Here is an 8,981-nt window from a genome sequence, read left to right as displayed (position 1 = left end):
GGCTGCTGTGTTAGGGAACACCACAGGTGCAGGGCAGCCAACAGCCTCCCCTCCCCCCACCAGGATAGAACCGGCCATGCAAAGGCTTCTGGGAGCAGTGTTCCCCGCTGAGAGAGCAGGGCCAGGGGCAGAAGGGCAGAGTGTGGCTGGAGGGTGTGGGCGAGATGGGGGGTACGGAGANGGCAGAGTGTGGCTGGAGGGTGTGGGCGAGATGGGGGGTACGGAGATCCCGCTCTGTCACTGGGCAGCCAGCGTCTCTGGTTTGCAGCCTCCTTGGCTGAGGACTGGGGACAACAGCCCTTCTTGCTGAAGGTGGTTAGGAGAAAAAAAATGCCCTGATTCTTTCCCGGTGCACGGTGCTCACGAGGTGAAGGCCAACCGCTATTGTAACTGCCGGTTTTATTGCTGCTGCTGTCAGTCTGATTCATACCAGGGACTCGAGGGCCCTTTCCTGTCCTCAGCGGAGCCACGAGTGGCTCTCTCTACCAGTTTGCAAGGCTGTGAAGAGGGCCTCAGGAATGAGCCTTAGAGCATCGTGCTGGGCAAGGGAAGCCAGTCCCAAAAGGCCACACAGTGTGTGATCCCACTGACATGAAATGTCCAGAACAGAACAATCCATAGAGACAGAGGCAGATGGGGGATTGCAGGGGCCAGGGGAAGGGGGTGGGGGGTGACTGCTCATGGGGCAGGGTCTCCTTTTGGAGAGATGGAAATGTTCTAGAATTAGGTTATGGTGATGGTGGCACAGCTCTGTAGATACATTAAAAACTGTTGAATTGTACATTTTAAATGGATGAAATTTACGGGAAGTAAATGATATCTTGATAAATTATTAAAACCAAAAAAAAAAAGGAAAGGAAAGAGTGCCATGGGAGAGGTGGAGGGTGGTGAGGCCTGGAGTCTGCCCCCCTAGCGCTGAAGCCGTTGGAGACAAGGCAGGTGATGAGAGATAGGCTGGGAAGGTGGAATGACAGCCCCGGCTCACAGGACAGCAGGAGCTGAGTGCCCAGGGTGGGCTGAGACGTAAGCCTGGGGAGCCAGCATGGCGAGGAAGCCTTGGAAGGTTTGCATGGAAACATCTCCTCCCGCAACACCCCCCACCCCTCCTGGGAGCTGGTTCCTCCTGCTCCCAGGCTACCTGGCCCCTGGGTCACACCTGGGAGACCTCTTCCGCCCACTATGGGAAGAGGTGCCCTTTATGGACACTGAATTCATCCTGGGCTTAGAGCTGGCCTTGTATTCCAGTTCTAGTCCCTACTGGTCCCCTGTGAGGCGAGTTCTGCTGTCAGAGGTTCTGGAACTCACCTGTTTAGAGCTGATCTGAGGGCGGGGCCAGTCTGGTCCACCTCTGAGCACCTGGTTCACTGGCCTAGTGGGTGGTGTCCATAGACGCCTGATGAGAGAGGAGGGGAAGAAGTAGTCACCCCCCCTTGAGGGCTGTCTGCACCTGCCCACCCGACCCAGGGGGCCTTGTCCCTTGCCCACCTCAACTGGGTCAGGCAGGCCATTGGCCAAGGTGGCTGTCTTGGGCTCTGTTCCCCGCAGACCCAATGCCCTGCAGGGCTGGGTGAGTCCACCCACAGGGCGCAGAGGGCACCCGGAGCTTCTGGCAGCCTGGTGCCCCTTCAGCTGCCTCCTGGCCCAGGGTGTGTCCGGAATATTCCTGGCACTGAGCTGGCATCTTCCCCAGGACAGAAGTGGCCGGCAGAGCCGAGACGGGCCAGGGCATTTACTGTGGCGCTTTTATTTCCAGCCTGCTTGCCCAGAAGGCAGAACCAGCCAGGGCCCCCATTTGAGGGTGAATTGTCTGGCCCTCAGTGTTCTCATCCACCAAACCTCAGAGCTGGCCTGAGTGCCGCCTGAGGCTGGTCCCTGCTCTCCTCTCGCTGGAGTCTCCAAGAATGAACGTTGGGCCCTCGGGGCAGCCTAAGGGACAGATTAAGGTGCCTGGTGTTGGTAAGAAGGGCTGTCCTCCTTGAATGATGGGGGCGCCTGGGTGGCTCAGTCAGTTACACGTCTGTCCTCGGCTCAGTCATGATTCCAGGGTCCTGGGATCGAGTTCCGCGTCGGGCTCCCTGCTCAGCAGAGTTCCTGCTTCTCCCTCTCTCTGCTGCTCCCCCTGCTTGTGTTCTAGCTCTCTCTCTGACAAATAAATAAATAAAATCTTAAAAAAAAAAAAAAGGGCTGTCGATGGCACCTCTACCCTCCTCCCAGGACAGACGCACACATTCCAGCACCACACTCCTCCCAGGTGAGCATACATTATAGGGATTCAAGTGGAGATGCAGCCACGCAGCTGAGGAGCCCCCCGGGAGGGGCTTCACAATGTCGAAGCACCGGGACAGGACCTAGAAGATGAGTGAGCCGTGGGAGTGCAGAGGGCACATCAGTGAGTGTCCTGAGGGTGGCCTACAGGGGGATGCCTGGGGTCCGTCTGGGGGACCGTGGGGCCCAAAAATCATGGAGGGTGTAGCGCTTGCCCTTGAGGTGAAAACCTGGAAATTGGGGTCTCAAAGAAGTGATTCTGGGGACGTCTGACCCGATGCTTCTGCTGTCATGTCTGGAGTAGTAAGGCTGTACGTGTTCCCAGAAATGGAGGCAAGGCAGCAGCAGGCCCCCCAAGACCACCCCAGGGGCCCACGGCTGACCTGAGAGCTGATAGTGTGGCCATGCCTGGCCTGGGGACCCCTGCCCAGCGCTCCCTCACCAGGGCCTGCATCCACACCCAGCCCCGAGGACACAGGGTAGGACCTGTAGGGCAAGGAAAGGAGCCTGGCTTGATATCTGGGTCCCTCCACCCCAAGAGGGCCCACTGCAGCTGGATTCAACCCTCCCCATCTCCCCATGCTCCTTGGAGCGGGCACAAGCTCCTTCCTGGAGACAGGAAGCTGTGGACATCGCTATGCCCACGGCAGCCTCAGGGGGCTGCTAGCTTCTCCCCAACCCAGAGCAGGCAGAGGCCAGGAGTCCACGTCAGCCCACGCACCCCACTTGGCAGAGTTCTGAGATACCTCTGCCTCCTTGGAAGGTCCTGGTCCTGCGACATTTTCTCCTGCTGTATCTCTTGAATCTAAAAAAATTATGTTTCTGGGGTGCCGGGTGGCTCAGTCAGTGAAGCGTTTGCTTTCGGCTCAGGTCATGATCCCAGGGTCCTGGGATCGAGGCTCCTCGGTCTCCTTGCTCAGCGAGGAGCCTACTTCTCCCTCTCCCTCTGCCTGCTGCTCCCCCTGCTCGTTCTCTCTTTCTGGCAAATAAATAAGTAAAATGTTTAAAAATTTTTAAAAAAGAAACGAAACCCCATACCCATTAGCAGTCACTGCTCATTCCTCCTTGAATCCTGAAAGTAACCAGCAATTAGATTTCCAGTGTGACGCCCCCAGATCTGCACTTGTTGCAAAGGCCAAGGGGTGGTACGCCTGCCTGCCCCTCCCTGGCAGGACTCCCTTTGCTGGGGGGCAGTGGAGGAAGGTACTCAGGCTCTGTGTGTCAGCTCTCAAAACCCCAGCCTCACTCATAACTGCAGCTAGAGAGGAAATCCCAGGTCTTGCCCTAAGATTTCCACTTCCCAGCGACCCCCCATGTCTGCAGGGCCATGCTGGCCTGGAGCCAACTCTTCTGCTCGGCACAGACCAGCACGGTCCCCCACGGCCTGTCCACGTTCATATGATGCTGAACATCTCAGCGAGATGTTCCCCAAGGGGACAAGCAGAGCCTATGACCCTTGGAACCACGCCACAGAGAAAAACTTTGGCATTGTGGGGGCGGTGGGGGCTGGGGGTTGGGGAGCAAGGCGCTGGGGGTGTGGTGGGAGGAGCTGCTCCAAGCACAGGGATCTGGAGCACGATGGAATTTCTAGCTCCAAATTTCCAAAGCAAATTTGACGGCTCGCACTTGGCCTTCAAGTTGCTGCCCCGGAGGCACACCGGGCCCAGGTGCGGCCGGCAGCGCCAGGCACCCCCAGCCAGCCACACTCGCGCGGAAGAGCCACGCTTCTTTTTTTTTCTTTTTTTAAATTTTATTTTATTATATTATGTTAATCACCATACAGTACATCCCCAGATTCCGATGTAAAGTTTGATGCTTCATTAGTTGCGTATAACACCCAGTGCACCATGCAATACGTGCCCTCCTTACTACCCATCACCAGCCTATCCCCTTCCCCCACCCCCTCCCCTCTGAAGTCTTCAGTTTGTTTCTCATAGTCCATAGTCTCTCATGTTTCATTCCCCCTTCTGATTACCCCCCTTTTCTTTATCCCTTTCTTCCCCTACCGATCCTCCTAGTTCTTATGTTCCATAGATGAGAGAAATCATATGATAATTGTCTTTCTCTGCTTGACTTATTTCACTTAGCATTATCTCCTCCAGTGCCGTCCATGTTGCAGCAAATGTTGAGAATTCGTTCTTTCTGATAGCTGAGTAATATTCCATTGTATATATGGACCACAACTTCTTAATCCAGTCATCTGTTGAAGGGCATCTCGGCTCCTTCCATGATTTAAGAGCCACGCTTCTTGAGCAAGAGCTTTATTGAGATAATACCTCACATATCATACGATTCACCTTTTCAAAGGGTCCAATTCACTGGTTTTTAGTATATTCGCAGTCGTGCAGCTGTCACCATGGTCCATTCTAGAACATTTCCATCACCCCCAAAGGAGACCCTGCCTGCATCAGACTCACTCCTCATCCCCCTGCCCCAGCCCCTGGCAACCACGCATCTCCTTGTCGCCGTGGATTTGCCTGTTCTTGGTAGTTCATGGACACGGAATCACCCACTATTTGTCTGTTTGTGTCTGGCTTCTGTCTCACAGCGTGATGACTTCGAGATTCAGGGCTTCGTTCCTCTTACAGCTAATACTCCGTTGCACGGGTGGACCTCACCGCTTACCGTGAACCCCAAGCCTTGGGAGTGGGCTCACGCTGGCAGTGGGGACAGACCACTGACCCTCTGCAGAGCCAGCACCCCTGGTCCTCCCATCTCCCCGCAGAGAGAACACGAGATGCAGGAATTCTCCCCTCCTAGTCTGGACCCCCCCCCCCCCCCCCCCGGNCCCCCCCCCCCCCCCGCATCAGGAAGTGAAAGTGCTCAGGTCTTCTCGAATTTGCCTTCCTGCACCCTCTCCCTGGCTGCTGTTCCCCCCACACCCTACTTTCCCTGCTTTGGGGGGGATCGAACGTGGCACCTCCTTCCTTCAACAGCGTGTCCCTCATCGCCTGCGTGAACACGTAGGCTGCTCCTGGTTATTCACTGCCCCTTACAAGGCTGCTGGGAACGTCCTTCCCTGGAGCACCTTAGCGTCTGTGTCCTTCCAGTAGGGTCAGAGGTCACATGCAGTTTCGGCTTTGTGAGTATGGCCAGCGGCTGGCCCGGTGCTGTCTCTGCTGTGCCCCCCTGGACAGCCAGCATCATGCCCCCCAGCTGCTCCCACACACAGGCATGCCCTGTTGCTGCCCTGGCTTCGGGGTCCCTGCCGTGCTGTGCTAAAACCCTCTACGTTGCGGGCCATGAATCTGCACGTCTGTCTTCCCACGCCACGTCCAGACTCCTACCCCTCAGCAGATCTAGGAGCTGGCTGGCTCCACGAAAGAACAAAAGGCTTTTTAACAATAGGACCATCTCCCTCGCCCGCCCACCCAGACTGGGCCTGCTACGCAGCAGCAGCGCATCTCTGGCCCTTTAAGAGATGTTTAATTATCTCCCGGTGGGACACACCCCGTCAGCCCTGCCTTGACCTGATGTTCCTAAAAATGACCATGCCCTGCAAATTGGCACCAACCACAGGGCATATGGGAAGACGGGCACCACTCAGAAACTGTGTCGTTGACACATTAGAAAAAGGCACCTACTAAAAATGGAAGGACTGCTGTACACATGTCAAATGGCTTAGAGAGATGTGACTACTACAGCAAATACAGCACTTGACCTTCGGAAGGGACCTGAGATTCACAGGTGGACATGGTGTAGGGAGGTTGTGCCAGGTTTCCAGGTGGGGCCTGGCATGGTAGCTCCTAACAGCTGGGGAAGCCTGTAGATGTTGAGGCAGGGGTGTGTGTGGTGGTGGTGGTGGGGGGGAGGTTGTATATTCCCATGCACCTCGGGTCAGCGTTGCCCCTGGACAAAATCCTGCACAGGCAACACCACATTCGAGCTCATCGTGCTCAAACCCATCTCTGACGTATCCATCATGTTGAAACAAATTCGTGCTTTCAAAACAAATTAGAACAGAATTGATGGGACCCCCCCACCCCTGCCCCACCAGTTTGAAGCTACCAGCAGGAAGTCACTAAATGTGACCTGGGGAGGGATGTGTAGTATGACAGTCACTTCGCCATCAGATACAAACAAGAGTCAGGGATATCCTCAGGAGCACAGAGAATAGTAAGATGTGGGGGGAAAGAGGAAGTGATCACTTTAGAGTACTTACAACTTTTATTTTGGTTTGTTTTATTTTATTTTTTAAGATCTATTTGACAGAGCACAAGCAGGGGGAGCAGCAGACAGAGGGGGAGGAAGAAGCAGACTCCCTGCTGAGCAGAGAGCCTGCCTCAGGACTTGATCCCACGACCCTGGGATCCTGACCTGAGCCAAAGGCAGACCTTTAACCGACTTAACCACCCAGGTGCCCACAACTTTTATTTTTAATACCATATATTTAACTGCAAGTTTGTACAACTCAACTTTTAGCAATGACCCTATGAAACAAGAGCTCACACGCTTCCTAGAAATGGATCGACCGGCTCTTCCCCAGGGCCCCACGGCAGCTCGGGGGCCCAGTGAGGATGTCAGCACGGGTGTACTGCGTGCCTACTTGGAGCCAGGGACCCGGTGTCCAGCAGTGAATGGGGCTGCTACCCCAGGGGAGACAGACAGGCAGCAAGTGTCCCTGGGATAATACGTCATGGCTCCTGTGCAGAGCACCAGAGAGTCCAACTGGGTGATGAGGGCATGGTGGTGTCTGGTCACCTCCCGCTCACCCCATCAGTGAAGGAGGGATCCCCTGCCCTGAACAGTTTGTGATGGCCAAACACACAACACCCGACACTGGTCTGATGAGACGGACAGCAGTCAGTCACGTATACTCACAGCACTGGGCCGGTGGGGAGGACCCAGCTGGCCACACAAGACCACGTGAGGGTTGCCCTTGGGGGGGGGGTAGTGAACCGCCCGAGGCTGTGGGAGGCAGACTTTGTAGTAACAGGAGGGTGGGGTGCCCCTGGTTCCCAGGGGAGGATGTGATCGGCTTATCTGAAACAAGGAGGTGAGATCTGCTAGTTTGAGGCCGGGTGGGGTGTAATTGGTCTGGCTAACAGGGGAACAGGTGGGGTACAGCCTCTTCCGATGCGTGGGGGGCATACCTGGTGAGAGCAGGGAGCTCACAGTTAGGCCTTTGGGGGCCTGGAAGGGCAGCCCGTCAGATCTGAGGCCTTACAACACCGGCAGTCAGGGAAGGAGGAACAGTGGGGCTAGCCATGAAGCGTCGGGTGGGGGGGGGCAGCAGCCTTGTGACTCCAGGAGGAAGACCATTCCAGGAAGAGGGGACAGCTGGCATCTTGGTGGTGGAGGTGGGTGGCAGTCCATGGAATCATGGAGGCTAGTGTGGACAGAGCCCAAAGGAGGAGGGAGCAAAGAGAGGGGCAGGAGGCTGGCTTCGAGGCTGGAGAGTGGGGCCCAGTTTACCGAAGAGCAAGAGGAGGAGTGGCAGGACAGATGGCTATCAGGAGGGTTATACTAAAAGGCCCTGCCTGATGCCCAGAGTAGGCTGAGATCAGAGGCTGAGATCAGAGGCCGGCACCCCTTCCTGGTCTCGGGACCCTGCTGTGCCTGCTGCCTCCCTCTTCCCCCCAGGCTCCTGCAGGGCCCCTCCCACATTTGCTGGGCAAGCTCTGTCTGCCCTCCTGTCCCCTGCCCATGGCTTGGTCTAAAGCCAAGAGAGGGCTGGTGGGGAGGCCACCTAAAGGACCCAGGGTGCCTGGGAGCGGGGAGGATTCAAGGGAAGCTTCCGGGAGGAGCAGGAGTTGGGCAGCCAAAGGAAAAGGGCAGAAGAGCAGAGTTTGAGAGCTCAGCACAAAGCATCTGAGGAGCCAGGGTGAGGCCGAGCCATCAGGGCAGCCTGGAGTTTGGACTTGGTCCCAATGAACAGGGATCCCCAAAGATTTGGGGTAGGAGGGAAGTGTGGTCAGCACTAGAGTTTTAGGAGGGCCCTGGTAGCTGGAGTGGTCCTCCTAGAGGGGCCAATGGTGCCAGTTGCGGGGGGGTGATGCTGGAAGGAGGGGGACAGGGCTTGGACACGATATAGAAGGGAGGTGGGCCCCCCCCCAGGAACCTATGACAATGGGGCCATTGCTCAATTGGGGGCACTCTGAGGGGCCCAACCCTGCTGTACGTCAGAGGGGAAAGGGAGGCCCAGAGAGGGAGGGGCCTGGCCAAGGGGATTTGTGGACAGCAGCAGGGGTGCGGAAAGGGTAGAAGTGAGGACCAGCAGTCAGGGGCACCGGCAGTCGGGGACCCAGGGGCAGCTGCGCATCTGGAAGTTTCACCCCTTGGCCAGCCTGTCTCCCCAAAGGGCTCCGCTCCTGAGGCCACGTGCACTGCACAGGTCGCCGGGCCCTGGCTGGAGTGGGCGCCCTGCAGGGTCGGGGCTTGAAGGTGGCATGGAGACGCAGCTCCCTCCCGGGAGGCCGAGGAGGGGCGAGCCGGAGAGGGGGCCATGCGGGGGCGACTGGGGAGGAAGGCTGGAGAGGAGGCAGGGGATGTCGGATAGGGGGGCAGCCCCGGGAGGAGGTGGGTCCCAGGAGGTTGACAACCCGGGGAAACGGGAGCGCGGAAGATGGTGGGAGAAGGAAAGGACAGCTTGGGTCCGAAGAAGGGGGAGGACTTGTGCCTGGCCTGGGGGTGGGTCCAGGGTGGGGTCAGGCCCGGGCAGGGGGTGGGGCAAGTCCGGAGAGAATCCTCGGAAGGGATGAGTCCGGAGAAGGGCG

The sequence above is a fragment of the Ailuropoda melanoleuca genome, chromosome 4, assembly GCF_002007445.2.
Source record: "Ailuropoda melanoleuca isolate Jingjing chromosome 4, ASM200744v2, whole genome shotgun sequence".
In the NCBI taxonomy this organism is placed as follows: domain Eukaryota; kingdom Metazoa; phylum Chordata; class Mammalia; order Carnivora; family Ursidae; genus Ailuropoda; species Ailuropoda melanoleuca.
Note: the sequence above shows the minus strand (reverse complement) of the source record.